This window comes from Paroedura picta, chromosome 5 (assembly GCF_049243985.1).
Source record: "Paroedura picta isolate Pp20150507F chromosome 5, Ppicta_v3.0, whole genome shotgun sequence".
Classification (NCBI taxonomy): Eukaryota; Metazoa; Chordata; class Lepidosauria; order Squamata; family Gekkonidae; genus Paroedura; species Paroedura picta.
The window spans coordinates 93,619,008-93,642,183 of NC_135373.1; the positions used below are offsets into that span (position 1 = coordinate 93,619,008).

Genomic DNA, 23,176 nt, shown 5'->3' on the forward strand with positions numbered 1-23,176 from the left:
ATATGGCTGAGCCATCATTTGATAAATGAAATTGTCAGTCAGGTAGGTCAGAACATGGCACAACACTTAGCAGAGTTTGTTTCCCAATACACATCAGTGAAATCAAAGTCACCCATAATTACAAAGTCCTGTTGCCTGGATATTCTATTGAGCGGGTCAAGGAGGGCAGCATCCCTGTCCTCATCCTGGTCAGGTAGTCTGCAGCAGATGCCAACTATTATACTCTTTGTTTTCCCCTCTCTTATCTTCACCCAGATACTTTCCACTCTCACTCTCCTCCTCTAGTATTTCTTGACAGGCAAAACTCACATATAGTACCACTCCACTTCCTTTTTGACCATTTTTTGTTTTGTTTTTTAACAACTCATACCAATCCACTACTGCATTCCAGTCATGGGAATCATTCCACCAAGTCTCTGTAATGCCTATTAAATCATAACTCTATATCTGCATGAGAAGCTAAGGTCATCCGTTTTATTGCCCATGCTATATAGGCACCTATATAGGCCATGGTATATAGGCACCTGAAGTCTCTTACCCTTGGATCCATTTGACCCAGCCTTCCCAAGCGGGCCACAGCTATTTAGTCTCATGCTTTAGATTGTTGGACATCTTCCTCCCCCAGTGGCTTTAGTTTAAAGCAGTGGTCCCCAACCTGCGGGCCGCGGCCCGGTGCCGGGCCGCGAAGGCTATGGCGCCGGGCCGCGGCTCCCTCTCCCCGCCCCTCCCCCCGCAGTAAAAAACTTCCCAGGCCGCAAGCTTGCGGCCCGGGAAGCTTCTTACTGCGGGAGGGCGGGGAGAGGGAAACAGGGCCGGGCCGCACGGCAGTGCGAGCGCGGCCTGATGCACGGGCGTGGCCCTGCGGGCGTGGCCCACGGGTGTGGCCCGATGCGCGGGCGTGGCCCACGGGGGCGCGGCCCGATGAGCGGCTGTCCCACAGATACGCAGGGCCCAAGCCGCGTATAGCTGCATATGAATTTTCCTGGGGTATCGATGAGGGTAGTGAGTGAGTCAGCTTCTAGTTCAAACAAGGTGACTCCTGGAGACTGGCATCCATGCTGGTTCCCTGCTTAGGACAAACAGTGTATTTTATAAGACCTGGCTGACAGCTATGTTAATGTCATTTTGGCCGGGCAGTGTGTAGCAAATTACATTATCACTAGTAATAAAGCCCGCTGTATGAGGAATACAGTGGGCGCTAGAAACTTACAGTTTTGCGTGTCCCCCGGGCGGCGGTCTCACGGCGGTGGCGGCTCTCTCGGGCGGCGGCTCTCTGAGGCGGCGGCCTGACACGGCGAGAGGCACTTTTGCGCCTCTTGCCACGTCAGGCCGCCGGGCAGGGAGCCCCCGGCAGCTGCGCGGGGCTCCCTCGGGCGGTGGCCTGATGCGGCGAGAGAAGTGAAGCGGCTCTCGCCGCATCAGGCCGGGAGCAACTGCGAGCCGTGCTGTGTGCGGCTCGCAGTTGCTGGGGCTGGGAATCGGAGGGACCAATCGGCAGGCGCTGCGCGCCTGCCGATTGGTCCCTCCGATTGTCTGTCCGGAGGAAGGGTCCAATCCGGACCCTTCCTCATCATGGACACATCCCGCCCCAGAACCCCTTAGTGCTTTATTTAGTCCGTGGTGCCCGCAGCGCTGCGGGCGGTGTTTAGATTGATATTAGAAGACGGGTATTTATGGATGACTGTCTATAAACCTTCCCTCAATGAGAAGCGGGGTCTGCCTGCTCACATGAGCATACACAGTAACATTTCTATGGTTCTTGTTGTTGTTTTTATATGGTGATTGGGGAGAGAAAAGCACCATGTACTTGTCTGGTGTATGAAAGAATGATGCACTTAACTGGAATTAGGCATACCACCACAAAACTGAGTGGTATGTGCAAACTGTCATCTTGTGATGAATCATTCAGGCTTATATGAACTGATCATTTAAACTGGTCTTCAGCCAGGCCTTTAAATATAGGATTTGGGAATAAAACTGCAGAATTACAGTCCAGTTGGCCAGTGGCAAATCTCCATCGCAGTTCATTAATATTGCTTTGGTGTCAGACAGGTAACCTTCCTCCCCCTCTAGAACCCCCTTTCCTGTTAATTCAATTGAAACAATTAAGAGAAAAAGCTTACCCACCCTCTTCTCATGTGCACAGGACTTGCACTTTTGATAAGACCTTGAAAGACAAGTAACTTGAAAATGATTTTTCAGCAAATCTTTACAATTAAATGTACATACAGAAGAGGAATGATACATGATTGTAAATTCATTTAGCTTCCTCTATTTCTGAATACAGAAAATAGACAAATGCAAAATAATAAACTAATTTTTTTACTAGGAACATTGCATTCTTAACATTTCTACAAGGAAAAGGATATCCGCGCAGGAAGGAGAAAGGTGGAGTGCTGCCTATGTAGCATTTCTTGTTCAGCATTGTACAATCCTTTGCAGGGACACAGGAAGAGGATACGGAAGCTTCAACAGGAAGAAGGAGAAAAGTTCAAACATCAACAGTGGCCAAAAATTATGAACAGTTCATTAGATTTCCTCTTGCTTCATGTATAAGCCACTTCAATAAAAGTAATATGTGAATGTGGGTCTGCTATATCTGCCAAAGCAGAGACCAGAAGAAATGCTAAGTAAGCTGAGTACAGTATTATAAACTAAAGCACTCCTTGTTTTTCTTTACATGAATTCTGTAAAAATCCAAGTTAGTGTAAAACAGCATGCTGTGTATAAGACAGGCTTCTTAGCTTCTACCCATCCTATGACTATTCACAATCTAACAGCACAATATTTTGTTTACTCAGAAGTAAGTTCAATGTTCTATTATCAGTGCATCAAGGACTGCAGGCTAAGTAGCCCAGATAAACTGAAATGAAAACAAGACTTCTAAAGAAAGCTCATTTTCTTTCTTAGTCAGATTTGGTTCCCCTGCATTACTATTGGAAAATTAATATTTGGAGAGGAGGGTAGACTTGCCTGGAAAGAAAAGGAGAATTCATATTAACTTTCTTAATGCTTAACAAAAATCAGAATTAGGCTCATCCAGCAGGGAAATAAATTCCTGGGACAACCCTTGACAATCTGTGAGCCAAACTCAACTCACCATCCATGTACAGTGACTTTTCAAAATGTACATACAGATGCATTTAAGACCTAACATGGTCTATACCCTGCATACCTGAGGGAATGCTTCTCCTAATATATTCTCTGTAGTCTGTTGTGTTCGGTTAATACCAATCTGCTGGTAATCCTAGCACCAAAGATGGTGTAGAGCCAGTTTGGTGTAGAGGTTAGGAGTGCAGACTTCTAATCTGGCATGCCAGGTTCGATTCTGCGCTCCTCCACATGCAACCAGCTGGGTGACCTTGGGCTCGCCACGGCACTGATAAAACTGTTCTGACCGGGCAGTGATATCAGCACTCTCTCAGCCTCACCCACCCCACAGGGTGTCTGTTGTGGGGAGAGGAATGGGAAGGCGACTGTAAGCCGCTTTGAGCCTCCTTCGGCATATAAGAACCAACTCTTCCTCTTCTTCTTATCTGACCTTGATCTCCAACCTGGTAGAATAAGATACCAGCTGAAATCTGGACCCTGATGAAGCTGTCAAAATTCTAAAGGGCTTGCAGAATGGCACTCTTCTGTCTAGGAATGATATGGGCCTCCCACTGCCTTTTGGATCCCATATAGAGATTTGGATTTGAATTTGCATTCGGATGATGTGGTCTGCTCCTGATTGACAACAATGAGACTCAGCCATAGGCTATATTGCAGATTTGCTTATAGCCCACCAACCTGACCATAGCCTGCTATGGAATGGGCCAGAAGAGAAAACAGCTGCTTAACTCTCCTCCTCCTTACTTGTATTTGCTTTCTTCCTGGGGCATAAAACAGCACAGGGACAGGTGAAAAACAGGAGCAGCACAGGGGCAGGAAAAAATTACACACAGAGAGGGCTATACATCTGTCAGACCCCCTGGTGACTGCTCTTTAGTTTAAGAAAGATCTACAGTGTAACATGCAAATTGCCCTTGAATTTACCAGTTAGAAAGTCCATCACTTTAATTAAAGATGTTTTAAAAACTTTATCGGAGTTTAAGATTTCAATCCTCCAACGAAGGATCAAAGTATATATATCTCCAGTTGAGTGTCCTGGATTGTCTAGGCAGATTGTACAATATACGAGATTTAAAGAACTTAGTGAATCCACAACACTTTCTCTAAAAGTCACACTCAGTTCAGACAGAAAATATATAGGTAAGTGGATATAGGTAAGTAGAAGGCCAGTAATGGAAGGGGAAGTGGAAGGGGAAGGCCAGTAATGACTGGGGTGGAAAGACGAGGAACCCCATCTATGCCTTGTTCAGTCCGAGACACTGGGTAGACTTAAACACCAGGAAGACAGAGGTGTTAAGCCGCATGGTTTTTGTGCAGCTGTAAGTATGCACATGTATGAGTGCATTGGAGAGTTCAGAGTGGCAGTTAGAAAACAAAGACCACAATGTGATTTCCCCCTTAACTGGAGGTTGTGCTGGCCCTGATCTAGTGCTGCTTACAGGATATCCTGTCCCAGCACAACGTATGAAAAATAGACTTGCTGCAGGAGCTATTGCTTTACTGCTCACTTGCATTTTTTGTTGGCAATATGTGTGGCAGCATATGCTTGCTGGCCCCACCAGGATTCATGTGTGCCTTCCACAGCCAGAAAGAGAGTGAACAAGAAAACCAGCTAAAAGAATTCCAGTAAAGTCTCTTGAAATGGGGGGTCAGTGTTTGAAAGCCTTTGAAGGTTTTCAAATCTTTAAATAATGTAGTTGCTGGAGGAGCATGCAGCTTCTGAAGCTGTGCAGTGGTAGTACAACTACTAAGATGTTTTTGTTTTAAAAAGGGAGGGAAGGGAGGCTTTTAAAATGTACATTTACAAAATGATGCAGAAATGGAGCAGGCATTGTATCTCTTTTCACATGGTTCACTGTCAGTACTGAATTTATTTTTTAAATGCCTTCTTGAATTCAAACTATCTGACCCGGAAGTCATGCCTCATAAGAATAACGCCAGCACAAGATACATGCCCTAACATGTTATGTGATATTTCAAGTCATGCCAGAACAATGTTGTGAATTTCAAATAATAAGAATAATAATCTGGCTTTTGTTTTTCTGGGCTGTGTGACCTTGGTCTGGTAATTTTAGTGCCTGCCGTTTCGCCAGTAGCTGTGGCTGGCATCTTCAGAGGTAGGAACTCAAAAGTTGAGCTGAACAATAAAAATAATGTAAAACTTGTTGGTTGTTTATTATGGTGCACAATTAAAAACAGAATAAAAACTTCTTAAAAACTATACCGAACTAACTAACTGTTATTGTTCAGCTCAACTTTTGAGTTCCTACCTGTTAAGGTTGGGTTTTGTTCCTTTTTTGGTTTAGCATCTTCAGAGGTAGGACATGGCAAGATGGGAATCTCTTTTTGGCACAGAGGGATTACAGTTACTGGTGAAATGTCAGGGACTAAAATTACCAGACCACAGTAACTGATCAGGTGACTCCATCCATGAAAGCCTTTGACAATTCAAAGAATAACAATCATTATTTAATAGTTTCTAGTCTATAAATGTAGTTTATGAACTGTTTCAAAACCCCTTGTTTTTACTGTCAGCATCAAATTTTCCTCAAGGTATTCTTGGAAGATCACCACAGAAGCCAGTCCGGTCTTGTCTCCGAACTTGCAAAAGATGGCAAGGCAGGTTTGCAGAGCTGGATTTGGCCTAAGGACTGATTCACTCTTTCTAGTCCTTGTATTAACACACATCATGGTACAGAATTATGTTCACAGTCCTGTACAATTTGCAGATTCTTGTTGTTTTCATGTGATTTCATAAGGCTGTGATGGTTTCATCATTGCCTTAAGCTTCTGCGCTGGAGTTCAGGACTAAGAAATGTCTTTACTTTTTATTTCCTATGGTTTTGGTGTGAAATCTCCCTAGCTGTTGCATTTAACAGAAAGTGTTTTAATCCCGACTGAAGCCAGGAAGAATCTCAGTGGGACTCTTCCAATGGCCATGGGCTTTGATGGGGAGCTAACAGCCAGAGATGGGGGGGGGGGAGGAATCTACTTACTAGACAGAAGCCTCATCCAGACCTCTGTCTGAGTACGTTTAAAATTTAATGACATCTGGAAAGTACATACTATATATTTTTAGAAAAGTAGGCGAGCAGAAATATTGATTCTTATCTAGTGCAATGTGATACATGTATCTATGTGACTTTCTGTGGTTTTTAAGGATCATTACAGAATTATTTTCAACGTCTCAGGCAAGCAGATACGTATAGGGGCAGACTCTACATGCCTGTTTTGCTCACGCCTCCCCCACCCCCCAACTGAGGGAGACACCATTCTTTTGCAAGGGCCACCGTATGCTTTTTGTAGCTGCCGCTGCTACTGAGCCAAGTTTGTTGCTCTTAGTTGAAGCTCCTCCCCGGGGGTGCAGAACAGGAAGAGGTGGAGGTCAGAAGGAGCTGCTGGAGTTCCTTGGTGTGTGTGTATGAGCGAAGTTACCGTTACCATTTTACTATGTGTGCGTGTCTTATGTTACAGCAATGCTGCACACCAGTGGCCAGAGAGAGGGGAGAAGGGAGGAAAAGCCTGTTTACACAGACTGCAAACCGCCTGGGGAATAATGCAGGAAAGGAAGTGAGCCGGCTCTCTGTCTGACTGCTCCAACTTCCTGCTCTCGCTCTCTTGCTCTCTTTCGCGCACACACACACACACACACCAACCAAGGGGGGAAAAGAGAGAGACCGAAAGAAACAAGGGGGAGAAAAATCAGGATCTCGTTACAAGAGCAACGCAGCGCTTTCGAAGACTGTCAGCATGGAAAGCCGGGGAATTTTATTCCGTTCCCTTTAAAACTGCACGGAGAGCTTGGAAAAGCCCACCACACTCTGGGTACGTAGCTCGAAAGTTGCACCGAGTTGGCAGGAAAGGGGCGCGGGGGAGACAGGTGGGAGCTGGAGAGAGCGGGGCAAAGCGCCCGGGGCTGGACTGCGGGCTGCTCCCGGCCGCTCCGTCGTTGCCTTTCTCGATCCGGGGCGAAAGAGACGCCCAGGCGGGATCCCTGCCTCATTGCGAAGAGGCGCCGAGGGAGGGAGGGAGGGAGGGGGCCCGAGTGGCCGCAGGACCTGAAGTGCCATCTGGCAGCGGGGGCGGGGAGTGTGATGCGTGAGGGAGCGAAGGCGGCGGGGGGGGGGGAGGCCACTGTCTGGCCCGGAGCACCGGGAGAGGGAAGGAGGCTTGGCGTGGCGGTGGGGACCCGGGAAGCAGCCCGCCAGCGACCATGGAGGAAGGGTGCGGGGAGCATTTGGTCAAAAGGGGAAGTCAAGAAGGAGGGGGTCCCCTGGGGTGGGGGAGGAGGAGGACGGGTGTGGGGAGAAAGGGCGAGCATGGCGTGCCCCACAATGGGAGGACTCTGGGATATTCTTTTGTGGGGAATAGGCTGGGTCGGACTCCTGACTGGAGAGGCGGGGAGGGAGGGTCGCCTGGTATTGGGGGACCATCGCTTTTGGGAAGTGGGGCAGCCGGTGACAGGCTGGGGCTGGGGCTGGGGGGAGAAGGGAGTGCTTCAGTCAGGAGGAGCGACGTCGCGACAGAGCGCACCGCATTTTGCCACATGAATGCGCGCGCGCGCGCGCGCCTCCGTGCGTGCCCCTAGCCTGGGGGAGAACCCCCGCGCAAACAGCCACATGGGTCGTTTTAGTGCAACAATGACTGGATCTCTGCAGACGGAGTGGGGGAGAGGACGACGACGACTCCTTCGGATTGCACTGGAGAGGAACGCCAAGAGTTTGCTGAGGGGTCGTGCAAACTGTTGGGGGCTGGAAGAAGAGGAAGAAACGGCCGAGGGGGCCTTGGAGGAAGGGAGGGCAGCGTTGGGAGAGTTTCTGGCTTGTCTGGAAACAGCAAGACTAATTGCCATGCGCTTCCGGTTTGAAACTGGCAGCAGACAACATCTTGAAAATGAGTCACTGCAGCTCACAAAGAAACTCTGTGGTTTTCTCCTTCTCAGGTTTATGTATTTGCTCTTTTACAGTTTCCTTTGTAGTCTTCAGAGAAGGGGAGGGAAAGAGTTTCCCCTCACTCTCACCCTTTACCTTCACCACCTCCTCCTCCCCAGACCATTTTTATACTTTATACCATCAGCTCCGAAAAGAGAACGGAGAAGAAGGGGGAAAAAACCCAAAACTTGAGAGTTGTTTTTGGATCTGACTTTGCTGAAGGTTAGAAGGACTCTGATGCTGCAGAAGGAAAAAGTTCCTTGAATTTTCCATTGGCTTCAGGAAGAGAGCCCATTTAGTCATGGCTAAGTAATGTCTGCACACACCAACTAATCTCATTAGGAGTTTCCGTTTCCTAACACAGGAGGGTTTTGTGAAGCCCTCTTAGCTTTTCTACCACTACTGTTGCTAGCAAGACAAGCTACATCTTTATTTAGTTGACGGGGGTGGGATCAAGTTAATTTAATGCAGCATCTTTTTGGTAACGTGTCTTGAATGACTTTCAATGAAAACTAGAGAGCACAAAGGTTTCACTTTTCTTAACATAATAACTTTTTGCTTTTAAAAACTGTTTGTTTTACAACTTTGGGGTACGAAGATAATTTCACATTTCCTTATGAGGAAATAACTGTGAAATGACAAAAGATCTCAAGGATGAATGGATAGCTGTTCGGTATCTTATTCTTCCCCCTTCCTTCTGCTTTAGTACACAGAAGATTACAAAATGCATATCAGAAACAAATAGAGTTAATTACATTTATCCAGATGGTTCATTTTTAACAAATGTGTGGAATTTTGTGTATTTAAAAGCCAGTAACTGGAAGCACCTCTGATCTAGGACAAAATACGGATTGCACATTCCCAGGTATCTAACAACACAGGATCATGGTATAAATAACGGGAAACAAACAAACATTCACTGTGATTATTGGCTCCTATATTTTATAATAATTACAGATAAATTATATATGTTCCTTACATATTGATTAGACAATTGATGAGGATATCACAATGGTCAATGTGATTCTGTAAACTGAAATTTATGAAAATCCTTCTCTTATGAAACTGGAACAGCTAATATAATGAGGTGAAAACAAGCAGACAAGAGTCCTTGCTTTGTAATTTTGTAGAGGAGCAGACTAATAAATTATAGACAAGACACAACTGTGGATAAGCCAGAAGTAGATAAGATAAACATAACGTGTGATCTTCAGCTGACGTTGAACCCCACTATATTAATCCTTTGTGTCCTTTGAGACTATAGTTCCACTTTTATCTGCTTCTTTGAGTATAATGGATTCATCCCCAGCCAAATTCTCCAGTTTTTATGTTCCCAAATTGAAAAAAAATATTCCATACATATTTAAAAGAATTTTCAAGTCTGATTAATCAAACAACTAATTGTTCAAATACTTGTATGGAATGGTTATTCGAAACAAGTGCAGACATTGATTCTGAACTACGTGGTGTTTTTTGAATTGTAGTGATCCTGGGTAATTCTGGTGGGATATCTCCTGCGGAAGACCTATTAAGAATAACCTCTGAAGATAAACTGTGAAACAGGCTGACATCTATGCTTGTTGCTTATCCCCAGTTGTTGGCTTCTCTATAATGTATTAGTGTACTTGTCTACAGGATTACTAAACTAAGAGTCTTGTCCACTTGTTTTCGGCTCATTATATCAGCTGATCTAGAATTTTATAAGACTTAAGTTTGTTACAGGGCCACATTGACAGTTGTGATATCATTGCCCGATCAGTATGTAAGGGTCATTTATTATTAATAATGAGTTTAAAATATGGGAGCCATTAATCACAGTGATTGTTTCATTCCCAGGTGTCCATCAGCTTTGTAGATGGCAAGCAGTATGGTTCTAAGTAGTTACATGTTTCGGAATCTGTGGAAATCATTGGGTTCAGAAGGGTATAATTCTGAAGGTGACCATACATCTTGAAATTTTTCTAGCTAGAGCTGTATTATTGCTCAAATACCCTGTACAGGATAAAGACCAATTTGAGCTATATCATCACTCTGTGTGTGTGTATGTATTTTAATAGGTATTGGCAGGTTGAACTTTTATTGTTACCTTGTTGCCTGCCATAAATCTCCAATGGAGTGAGTAGAAATAGTCCTAGCCCTACCCTTTCTTCTGGAGTTCCATCTGGTTCCAGTGACTGGGAAAACTTTTTTCCAAATACACGTGTTGTACTGACAGCTTCATTCCCAGTAAGAGGAACTTTCATCAGGGCGTTTGTGACCTCACAGACTGAGTGTTGTAATATGTTGAGGGCTACCTACAAATACATTTGGGAAACCTACAAAGACTTTTGGAGAATTACTAAAGCCTTCAGTAATGAGAAGTTATGACTGTATTTAGCTGGCCCTTCAGCATCTGTGCTTGGCTTTAGTCCGCTTTAAGTAGTGATTTTTTAGACAAGTCCTCTGTAATTTAAGCATGCCTTCTTCAGTCTGCTGAAGTGCTCCTGCTGAGATTTTGCCGGTCACTAAAGTTTAGTCAGTGGTGGAATGGAACTGGAACTTTTTACTCTAATGAACCCAACACATGGAAGCATCCTGCCAAAGACATCCTGTAGGATATGCCTAGGATTTTGAATTTGCACTGTCCAAATAAAATTTTTGTCCAAATCAAATTAAAATATCAGTGTCATATTTTGTTGGTGATATGTCAATTTGCTCAAATTCAGAATTTAGAAAGATTTGCATTAAGCAGATTATAATTTATTGTTGAGCTTTTGCTTACTTTTCCTTGCTACTTCCTTTCTCAGACAAAGCTACTCTTTTGTATGAGTATCATGGAATATAGGTATTAAAATGGTGGGAAGTGTAAGAATGTGTGCCTCAAAACAGGAGTTTTCTCTGGTTTTTCTGCAGTATGTGAGCCTGGCTTTTCCAAACTTCTCATTGCACAGGAGGCAGGTACATTGGGACACAGCAGAATTGGCTCCAGATTCTACCACTGATACAATTTTCAGTTCTCCACTTCCATATACCACTGAATAGTCTCTTTCTTAGAAATTGTTTCTGTGTACCACTTGTACAGCTAGGCATTAAAATACATTTGGGGCTTTATGTTTATGAAAGCAATCTGTTTATAAGTTGATTTTCTGCAAACTGGGAAAACTGATTTCTTGTAAACTGTGCCCAGGAGAGAGTATTATACAACAGTTAAAATACTGTGAATGCACTTCTGCAGTGCTCCCTATCCTGTTTTTATGTGTGCTGTACATACCCTAATGCACACACCACAGAGCTCAAGAAAGCATGAGCTTTATAGGGAAATTCTGGTTTGGGGCTCTAAGTCTTGTTCATGTCAGTGCTGGGATTTGTCTGAATACCGGTGGGTGGTCCTTGGAATTTGAACACTTGCTTATATTAAGACTGCAATCCAAACTTTGAATACTTACAGGGAGCTTTTCAAGTAGCTCCTCTTTGTGCTGTCAGTAGTCCGCAGTACACGAAGTAAGTTACTTGAATTTGTTTTAACCTGTGGTTGATGCACTGCATATAACAAAACCATCTAGAAATCAGTATTAGCAGCTCTGGAAGTTGCTGTTGTGGTACAGACATTACAAATGTAATAAGAAATGTTTGGATACATCATCATCTTGACACAGCGTGCCGCTGTTCTTCATAACTGACTAAGGGGTAGGTGGGCGGAGAGTGGGCGGGGCCAGACCGATTGGCCCCTCACCTGGACAGACAAGAGCTCTAGCCAGAAGTTTGCAGTGGATCAGCCCGGGCGGCAGAGGGTGGGTGGGGGAGGCTTCCCTGCGGGCCTCGAGGATGTGCTGGGCCTGCTCTGGGGCCCGCAGGGAAGCCGGGGACTCGTTGGGAAGGGGGGCAGCCGGGAGGGGGGTGTCCCTACACGGGGGGCCCGGGGGTGCGGGGGCTGCCAGCGTGGGCTCCCCTTTCAAAGCCTGCTCTTACAAGTGGGCTTTGAAGCCTAGTTCTAATATAAATGCAATTTTAATATGTGTGGGCCCATGTCTTTATGGCAGTTCTAAAAGTTTTACTCTTCCAATGAGATATAAATTGCCTGGTTTCAAAATTTTCTCAAGTCATTTTTGTGTGTTTGGCTTTTCAGGCCTGTGGCATAGGACTGTGCAGTTTCTCCACCTTTATTTTTTGTGCCTTAATAATAACTTCAAAAGACAATTTTGATCCTTTTGTATGAATTCTGACTACCTCAGGTCTGAATACTCGCAAAAGCTTCTGCTAGAAACATACATATGATCAAGTAGCATATTAGTAACAGTAATTTTATAATTTAAGTGAAAGGAATATACTTATGGTAAACAGAAGTGTTTGTATACTATACATCTAAGGGAATGACTGGGGAAGGCACTGGCAAACCACCCCGTATTGAGTCTGCCAAGAAAACGCTAGAGGGCGTCACCCCAAGGGTCAGACATGACTCGGTGCTTGCACAGGGGATACCTTTACCTTTACCTTTAAGGGAATATTAACTAAATAGGTTTTGGAAAAGCACCTCATTATTCAGAAGTTGAAAGGATTTTTTTTGTCTCTGGTAAACTTGAGATTGAAAGGATGGGACAATCCTAACTCTCTTTCTAAGAGAGCTGACATTACAAAGCAATTCAGATTACATATTAATTATGGTCAACACCAGGACTTTTGATTAGACATGTGCTGGGCATTCTCCAATGGGAACTTAATTGTCAGGAGTCTCTGAACCTTATTCAGATCAGAACAATGGTGTACAGGGAGAAGAAGCTCCAGTGCCTCTTGCAATGTTTTGTAACCTGAAATATTCTTTGTGGGGCTGTTAGCTGCACCATTTAGAACACTTGTATGTACTGATGGTCTATATAAAGTTTCCCTACGGGGGCAAACAGTAGCTTCTTGGGCTGTTTCAGGTTGGGAAAATGTGCAGGGGGAAGGCAGAAGCCCCCTGTCCCAGTGTGTCATAGTCTTGATCTGAATCACTTTTGCACATACCTGAGAATTAAGTTCCTGTTTGAAAATTCCAAGAACATGTTTTCTGAAAGTCTTCATAGTGACCATGGCGACTTGTAACATGTGAACCAATCCTCAGTCATTAGTTAGGAGAGGTAGATAGAGAAGAGAACACAGGAGAGTCCCTCCCTCACAAATGATGCATGCTCTTTTGTGGAAAGGGAAAATTTTAATAACTGAAATTTGCCAGAGCCTAAATTTCAGTAAGTGGCAATATTGATACCATGCCTCTGATTTTCAAGAGTTGGTAATTTGACTAGTATATTTTAGAAGGGATTATAATCAGTGAAATTTATACTTGGTTCTACAGAAAAAGAACAGCCCATAGAATGTTGAGTTGAACTTTCCTGTTTGAATTATATAGATAAAGTATATTTCCATACATTTCCATACCATAATTCTGTTGAAATAGGCAACAAGCTTTGTAGCTCATTGGTGAACCCTGAACCACTGGAAAGCCTATTGAACCTTTATCTGACTTTGGAAATTTTACTATACACATTTTTTATAGTCTGTCTTTGCATCTACAAAGGCTAGACTTTTAAAAATGAGATAGGAGGTTCTCAGTATGCTGAATTTTAAAGTCAATAATAATGATGTGGAAACACCCCCCGCCCAGTTATAGCTTCCCAAATTACCACCAAGGCTGTTCCTTTATAAGTTTGTATAGGGCTAGTAAAGTGTCCCTGTTTACTGCATCTCACCTTAAGAACAGTTCCCTCATGCAAAGCCTGAATAAGGAATAGAAGTCTATGTTTAATGGTTGTAAATGCTAACTTTTCGCATAAGTGTATTCTTGAAATAGAATAAAAAGCTGCCTTAAGGTCTACAAATGCAGCAAAAAGAGTGAGGGGATTAGTAGAAGCATATTTTTCAATGAAGTGTTGCATAGTCAAACAGTGAGTTGAGCCTCCTTTTCTAAAACCCGCTTGTTCCAGGCCAATTAGATCCTCCTGCTTCAACCAAGTGGAGAATTTATTCAGCAGACCTCTGGCATATAATTTGCTGGGTATGCTGAGTAGGCCAATGGATCTATAGCTTGAAGGCTTGGCTCTACTCCCTTTTTTGTAGAATGGGACTACAGTCTCCCAGTCCTTAGGGAATTGGCCGGTTAAATCAATTAAGGTGAAAAGAGAGGCTAAGAGGATAATCCAACATTCTGAGTTGTTCTTCAAAAACTCTAGGGGGATACCATCCAACCCAGGGGCCTTACTGTTTTAAAGTTTATCAATAAGAGACCTGGGCTGATTTTGCACTTATTCCCCTACCCCAGTCGATCCTGCTGAATTCAGATTGATTTGGACCTGGGTATTTCTCCACCCCCCCCCCCCAATTGAAATAGAAAGCCTTCTGAACTTAATTGGGGAAGCTCAGAGTGGGGAGAGTGGTGGTCATGAACCTGAACTACCTTTCCTGAACTGGTGAGAGGGGTTGTCAGGTGAAGTCCAGCCAGCATTAGTGCTTTATTTCTTCTCTTTTGACTCCTGAGCCAGCAGCAGCCTTTCAAATCTCTGCTGAGAGATGTGTGGGCTTCTGGAGCACAGTCATTTAGCAGGGAGGGAAGCCTTGCAACTGGGAACCAGGAAGTCTTTGAACTGATGCCCTGGTCAATCAAGAAAGACTGCTTTGCTACATGAGCGCTGTAGGCATGGAGCAGTAAGTTAATTCACCAAAAGCAGAAATCTACACTTATACTGGTGGCAGTTTTCAAATATCAAGGCTTAGACCCACTCCTGGATATTTTGGGGAAAAGGTAGGGTCACTGTGGATCAATCATGCATGTTGCAGAGGGGAAATTTAAAGTGCCCAAAATCTAAATGGAAATCGAATTCAGTGTAGATGGAAAGTATTTATTGGGGCTGGGAGTGGATAAATAGTCCCATGCAGACTCAACCCTGATCTCACCATGGGGAACTCGATACCACTCCAGCAAGCCCTCTAAAGATGATATAGTGGGGGACCAAAGACTATACACAAATTTGGAAATTGAATTTCTTGATCAGAATTCATAGTTTCTGGTTACAGGGAATCTCTGAGCCTTTCATACATTAAATATTTAAGTCTGGATTACTAATGCATTACAAAAAGATGCTTGCTTCTGGGAAGGAAACCTATGGCAAACCTAGACAGCATCCTAAAAAGCAGAGACATCATCCTGCCAACTAAAATGCGTCCAGTCAAGGCTATGGTCTTTCCAGTTGTAATGTATGGCTGCGAAAGTTGGACCATATGGAAGAATTGAGGCTTTTGAACTCTGGTGCTAGAGAAGACTCTTGCGAGTCCCTTGGACTGCAAGGCGAACAAACTGGTCAGTCCTAGAGGAGATCAGCCCGGACTGCTCCATAGAAGGCCAGATCCTGAAGATGAAACTCAAATACTTTGGCCACCTCATGAGAAGGAAGGACTCCCTGGAGACGAGCGATTGCTGGGAGCGATTGAGGGCAAAAGAAGAAGAGGATGATAGAGAATGAGGTGGCTGGATGGAATCACTTAAGCAGTCAGTGTGAGCTTAAATGGACTCCGGGGAATGGTAGAGGACTCCGGGGAAGCCCTGGAGGATCATTGTCCATGGGGCCGTGATGGGTCAGACATGACTTTGCAACTAACAACAACAACTACTAATGCATATTGAATTGGGACTAGAATCCATTGATTTTAGTGAATTTATTTCCAAGAATATATTCTTATAATCTGGAGAAACAAAAGTAAACGGCTGCTACTTTCAAAGTATTCCACATATACTATCCACATAATTTGTAAAAGATTCTGATCTGACACACATAATTTCTGACTAGTAGGTCATCATTATCTACAGCAGGGATTCCCAACCAGGGGTACATATGGAAGGGATCTGTGGCTATTCCTGTCCTGCCTTAAAGGACTCAGCAACAAGTAAGGGAAGCCTACTTCCATTGCTGCTGCTGCTCCTCCTCCTGAGCATGAGTGAGTTCTCATGGTTTCTGTGCCTGGGAATAGGCAGAGCCTGCACACCTACTCCTAAACCATCTCCAGTCTCTCCCCTCCTGAGTCCTCGAGACGGCCTGTTAACATGAGTGGTGATGTCACTTCTAATGACATGTCCAGGGGATGTGGCAAGGAGGCGTGGCTAGCTGACATCACTTCCAGGGTTCCTTGAGCCTGAAAAATTATTTCAGTGGCTCCTCCATGGTCAAAAGGTTGAAAAAGACTGATCTACAGGTTTGATATATTTCATATTCTGTTCCATTTTCATATTTTATATTTCTTCCTTAAAAACACCTAAAATACTGTACCCATTGGAAAAAGTATATTCTTGGGTTTATTGTATTGTCACTGGTATTTTTGCCAATTTAACACCTGATAAGAAAAGAAAAATCAATTTCCAAGGATTCTGATAGGGGTAGAGGAAATACAATAACCAGATTTTGAACATAGTTCTGTTTATGATTAGATAGGGCCTAACAGAGCCAGTCATTAAAAACATGATGTTACTAGTAATCAAGCCCGCTGTATGACCAATACAGCGGGCGCTAGGTACTTACAGTCTTGCGGGTCGGCGTCGTGACGGCGGGGGCTCCCTCGGGCAGCGGGGCCTCCCCCAGGCGGTGGTCTGGCGGCGGCGGCTCTCTCTGGCGGCGGCCTGATGCGGCAAGAGGCGCTTTGCGCCTCTCCCCGCGTCAGGCCGCTGGGCAGGGAGCCCCCGGCAGCTGCATTCCACGCGACTGCTGGGGCCTCCCTCGGGCGGCGGCCTGACGCGGTAAGAGGCGCTTTGCGCCTCTCGCCGTGTCAGGCCGGCGGCAAAGGAGCAACTGCGAGCCGCGCGCAGCGTGGCTCACAGTTGCTGGGGCTGGGAATCGGAGGGACCAATTGGCAGGTGCTGTGCACCTGCCGATTGGTCCCTCCGATTGTCTGTCCGGAGGAAGAGTCCAATCCGGACCCTTCCTCATCCCGGACACATCCCGCCCCAGAACCCCTTACCTTTTTATTTAGACTGCGGCGCTGCAGGCAGTATTAAGGTGTGAATGTATAAAAGACATAATGGTGGCTATGCTGTGGCCTCCACATGTGCTTAGGATCAGGATAAGTGGGTTTGGGAACTGTAATTGAATGAAGTTGATGCGTAAATGAGAGTGTTGAAATTAATTACAGTGAATGAATTACAGGGAAGGAATTATATTAATTTCTTGGATTATATAGACAAGTAGAGACCTCTGCTTGTAGTATGGCTAGTAATAGTAGCAACGTCCAGTAGTAGCCCCGACTCGGATGGCCCAGGCTAACCCAATCTTGTCAGATCGTGGAAGATAAACAGGATCAGCCCTGATTAGTATTTGGATAGGAGACCCCCAAGAAAGTTGAGGCTTGCAATGGAGGGGAAGGCAATAGCGATCTCCCTCTGAACTGCCTCTTGCCTTGAAAACCCTATGGGGTAGCCGTACAGCGGCTGTGACTTGATAGAAAAAAACCTTATACATTCAGTTCTTTCTATGCGTAGAAGACTTTGTGTGCATATTTGTATTCTGATGGACTGACAAATGTGCAGAAGCCTGTTGTACAATTGTTTCTGAGGTATGGCATTTGCAGAAAGAGTAACAAAGAAAAAAATGCTACAACAATTTTAGCTGCCTGATAATAATAGATTCAAGTGCGTTGCTGTGTTGGTCCAAAGTAGAACAATAAGATTGAGTCTGATGATAGTTGCTTTCGAATTAACAAAAAGTTCAATGAACCGTGATTTACTACTGTATACTAAATCTCTCAGAAATTAGAGATGGAAATTAACTTTTTGTTGTCCCCTTGAAACACAGGAGATGAGGCACAAGCCTAGCCTATGTGTTTGGTGGCTGGAAACCAGAAGCCCCATGTGCTCAAAATTCTTTGTGTACCTTCCAGGGCTTCCCCAGCTTTCTCATCTGAGTACAAGTCATTGAACAGTATTGGGGGCAGTCGTGAAAGTCTTCCTGGTTTGGGGAGTGGCATTGTTATTACAAGGGGACTCTCAGTGCAGTCCTAAAAAGAGTTACACTCTTCTAAATCAATGGGCTTGGAAAGGTTAACCCTGCTGAAGATGACACTATGTGTTCAGAAAAACCACACCACTTTGCATGTGGAACCTCTCCCATGTTTTGATCATGGGTATAAATATATGCAGCTGCAATCTGGTATCTGTTGAGTATCATTATCTAAGAACAGGGCTCTTTATCTCCATTATGAACTATCAAAGATTCATATTGGGAACACTGCTGTACAGTATGCTTCTATCTACCGGTTTGGTATTTATATTCTTAATGGTTCCCCATAATAAAATGTTAATTGTGGAACCGTGGTTTAGGACATTTAACAAAGTCTTCTTTAATGATGATTTTACAATGTTAAACAAAACTATTATTGAGATGCCTGGTGGAAGCTGTGACAGTTTAATTCCTAAAGCTTAATTGTAATTTCTTGTGAAACAGTGAAATCAAGGCTCGGTATTGGTCAGGGGTAAAATTATGTCATGTCTTGATGCCATAAAAATGGTTCAGTGAGGGCCTGTAGATCTTTTCTTATTTTAATTCATTACGTTTTATTAGATGCCCTTTGGGTTAATTTGTAGTGGGACTAATCTAGGTTAAATTTTAAATGAATCATGTCATAATTAGCATGTATATTTATACCTTTCACATCCCTAAATACTGACTCATGTAGGTGGGCATTTTTTTTTCTTACCATGTTGAGTAAGACCACTGCTTGGCTTCTAGTAATAAGTTATATGTTAGCCTTGAACACTTTGGTGCCATTTACAATCACAGCCAGTGTTGGTTACAACAGGCCACAGCAGCAAGTTTACTTTGAAAAAAACATGCTTTTCTGTGCCAACTCTTGGTTTGTTACATAGCTTTCTGTGGCTTGCTGTTTTGGTATTTTACACAATGGCGTATCATATAGACTCTTAAGTGATTTGACATGTTTGTTTGATTTGAAGCTGCTTGCTTAATGAATCAACTAGTATTCTGGAGACTTTTTGAGAGCTCATGAAAGACAAGAACATATCTGTTCCCAAGAATGTTATTGAATTATGTATGACTTAAGAATTAGTCATGATTTAGACCAGAATATCAAGATGCAGGAACAGGAAGTCAGGCTCAATAAACATCAAAATAAAACCCTCAAGGAAGAAAGTAGCTAAAATGTATACAGTTTGGTTTGTATAGGGCCTTTCTTGGAAACAAGACTACATTTTGATATTGGATTACTCTTTCTCACAGAACATGTTAAAGTGTTTAGCATTTGTTGATAATGCTAGAATTTGTCTAGGAGGAGACACAGTATGGATATATCCAGTCCATCTAGAAACACAACTAGTTATCAGAAACTTTAAAACTGTTAAATTGAAACTTAAAATCTGTTCTCAAGAAGGCTTCTCCATTTTATTTAATGGAAGTAGAACTGTTCTTCTGTGAACGTTGACTTGTATGGTTTAGCAGTATGCATCCTATTCCAGGGAGACACTTGAGACCAAAATTTATTGTGTCTGACCTAACTTGTAATCCCATGTACTCTCAAGATGTTCTGTTGCTCCACTGGCTCAGGAGTGTGGCAAGGGGGGAGGAACTGTGAAACCTCTCCTCCCACCCTTGCAATGGTCCTGAATTGAACAGAGCAACGAAACACTTTGAAGTCCACTTCCCCACATCGTATGTGTGACTAATGCACATTTTCCTTTAAAATACAGCCTGATGCTCAACACAATCCAGGAAGGTATTTCAGGTCAGATATCAGAACCCCAACAAAACTAATGGGAGAAGAAACCAACATAGCCCTTGTATGTTGTTTCCTTGATTTTGCTGCTAAAAATTGAGTTAATTTGGTGTGGGCGTTATATATTTTGGTCAACCAGAATGAACAATAGATTGTCTGAAGAGTCTGTTATTTCTCAGTTTAGAAAAAAGTTGACTAACAGCAAACATGATAGAAGTTCATAAAATTATGCATAGGGCAGAGAAAGTGGACAGGGAGAATCTCTCCCCATAATACTAGATTTTAGGAGCACCCAACGAAGTTGATGAAATATTCCTGTATTCTATGAATAATTAAATTATTGAATTCACTGCCAGTGGATGTAGTGAAGGTATGGCTGGCTTTAAGAGGGAATTTATGGAGTACAAATCCATAATTATCTACAAGCCATTGTGAGTAACATAACACCATTGCTAGATAGAATCAGTGTAAGGTCTTATGCCTTGTTTGTTGGTCCTCTGGCTGTGGATTGGCCATTGCATATAACAGGATGCTGGTCTAGATGGGCCACTATTCTGATCCTGCAGGGCTTTTCTTACCTTCTTATTGGACTGCTGAGTATCTGACTGTTTATCTGACCCTATGAGCTACAGTGCTGAGTTAAGGAAGGCGATCATGCTAAGAAAGAGATATAAAAGCAGATATTTATGAAATATAGTATTTACATTTTATAGTATTTTATAGTATGTTTTTCCCCACTTTCCCTTTAAAAGTTTAATCCAGTGATTTTGTACTGCACACTAGATCATATGTAAAACAGACTTCTGAGATGGTCTATGTTTCTCCTAAATGTCTTTCTTCTGTTAAAACAAAATTTTATTGGAATATACTGTAAAAAATCAAGCTACCAGAATGAGAAAGATGCAGACAAAATTTGTGCTGAGTTGAGGTTAATATACATTGTCAATCAGTAAGCCAGCTCTATTCACAGCAGATCTGTCATTCCCATACTGAAACCACTGCCAGTATCCATATCAAAATTCTACTAATGTCACCAATTGAGATTATGATCTCAAGGTGACATCATTGTTGGGCTCTCTTTTTTATTCTTTGACACTAGTAAGTAAACTTTATATGACCATAGGTCTTTGCATATCTGAAATTCACAAAAATAAAATACATTCCAATAAAAATTCAACACACCAAAAACAGATATATACAATGTGCAAGATACCTAAGTAAAATAATATATTTGAATTAAGATCTTTCACCAAACACATTGAAAATGGCTAAAACAACATTAGGTAACCATATTAGACAAAGTAATACTGGCCCTGATTTTTCCCACTGCCATAGCAAACAGACATTCTGTAATGTAAGAGATGCTAGGGTCAGTATCTGACAGCAAAAATTTCAACCTATCTGTAGCAGAAACAGGTTTTAAGCCACAGATAGCCCCATCTATAAACCTAGCCCTAGGGTATGAGTACAAAGAATATTTGAGAATATAATGTAGTAAATCTTCCACAACTAATTGACCACCTATACAATATAATTGGTCATTCAGTGTCCGATTCTACCAGTCTAACTGGGCTGCAGTTGGCATTGTTTAAAAGAGCAGTGCTGTAAGGGCTGTTCTTAAATTGTTCTTTGTGATCCTAGCTAGGTAAGATGATCTGCAATGCTCTTTTTAAAATATTTTAAACCATGTTGCAGATTTCGATTGTAGAACTTAATGATTTATTGTAAAATGCATCACCATTAAAAATCTAGTGTTTCAACTGTGGATTATAATCATAGGGCCTAGCAGGTCATCAGGAATAGTATAACGTGATATAAGGTTGTTAATGTGGGTCCTTTACTGCCATCGTGTTGAATGACTGTTGGCTCAATTAACTTGAATTTGCTGTATTATTCCATGACTTCAGCACTGCAAGATGGATGCGTGCTCTCAAAAATGGAATACCAAGTTCTGCTCTTATCAAGGCCAATGGGGTTCCCTTAGGAAGTGCTTATATCTGTTTAAAAAATTGATCGTGTACAATTTCAATATTCTTTATTAGATTCAATATCCTTCCAGTTCCACACATCAGTTCCTTAAAGTGGGTGGGGAACAACCTTACCTTTAGAGATCTTTATAACCGGGTCTATGAGGAAACCTCCCTTAGTGTAAAACCCCTCCCTAAGAATAACCCTCACTAACCTTGTTGTTGATGCCCTGACATTTTCCACATTGATATTCCAGTTTATTCCAATTCCAGGATCTGCACTGTGTGATTGGATTCCTGTGGATATTCCAAGCATGGGTATTGGCCCTTTTACTAAATACCACTACTTTAGTTTTTTCATAATTTATTGTTAGTGCTTCTTCCTCACAAAATGTTCCTAGTTGCTGTATAAGACATCTAATTCCTGTGTTTGTGAGGGAGACTACAGCATAAAGTAGGATTGACACTTTATATAAAATAACAGAGGCGTCAACACACATCCCTGGGTGCATATTGAAATTTTTTGAGTTAGTGAGCTCGATATACGTACCTTAACTTGGGCACATGGTCTGTGTACAAACTGTGTATTAAAAGTAGTAACTACTTAATATTTGTCTTGGCTAATTTTAGCCAGAGGCGGTTCCTATCAATGGAATTGAATGCAGCAGCCAAATCAACAAATGCCACGTATAATTTCTTTCCAGGACCATTCATACTAGTGTAAGCCAACTGATGGAGAGTCTGGCAGTGAGCAATTGTACTCTTGTTTTTTCCTAAAGCTGTGGGTGAATGATGCCATTCTCAGTTACCTATTCTTCAAGTGTGAGCAGTAAATATTTGCTGTATAGCTTTGCTACTATGTCTAGCAAGCTTATGAGCCTATAGTTTCGTGGATTCCTTTTGTCCCTTTTCTTATAGATGGGGACAACAATACTTAGTATCCAGCCCTGGGGGTCTGACCAGAATTGTTAATTGAGGTGAAGACCTTGGCAAGTATAGGAATCCACCAAGATAGAAATGCTTTATAAACTTCTGGGGAGGGGGGGAACAGATCTTCCCTGGGAGCCTTTCCAAGAGCTAGGTTATTAATTAGCCCTATTATTGACACTAGGCCAACCCATAAAAATGTCCAAAGCATAGCATAAATATTTTTTCTTGAAAAAAAAAGATACGTTTAGAAAGAGAATGCCAGCCATAACCTACTAATTTTTGTTGTAAAATTGAAATAGGAAATTTTGTTTTTAACATGCAATAGTACTGTTTTGCTGTAAAAAAACCCCCAAAACTGAACCTGCTGTTTTGAACCCAATTTACTTCTAAAATGTACATATGCTTAGGCCACACTGATTCATTTTCTCTCATGGGAACATGAAATATTTAAGCTGTAGCAAAAACAAGCCAAAAAAAAAAACAGCATTTGTCTGAGGTTAATCCAACCCGACATCCCTC

The 23,176-nt window shown here is 42.8% G+C and overlaps 1 protein-coding gene across 1 annotated transcript in view; it reads left to right on the forward strand.

The window, feature by feature from the left end:
• The first annotated feature begins 6,472 nt into the window (after positions 1-6,472).
• ELK3 (ETS transcription factor ELK3) overlaps positions 6,473-23,176 on the forward strand; it is a 50,099-nt gene continuing 33,395 nt past the window's right edge. Inside the window, exon 1 of the mRNA XM_077339122.1 lies at positions 6,473-6,936. The gene's annotated coding sequence lies outside the window, so the exon portion shown is untranslated. The remainder of the gene's footprint in view (positions 6,937-23,176) is intronic.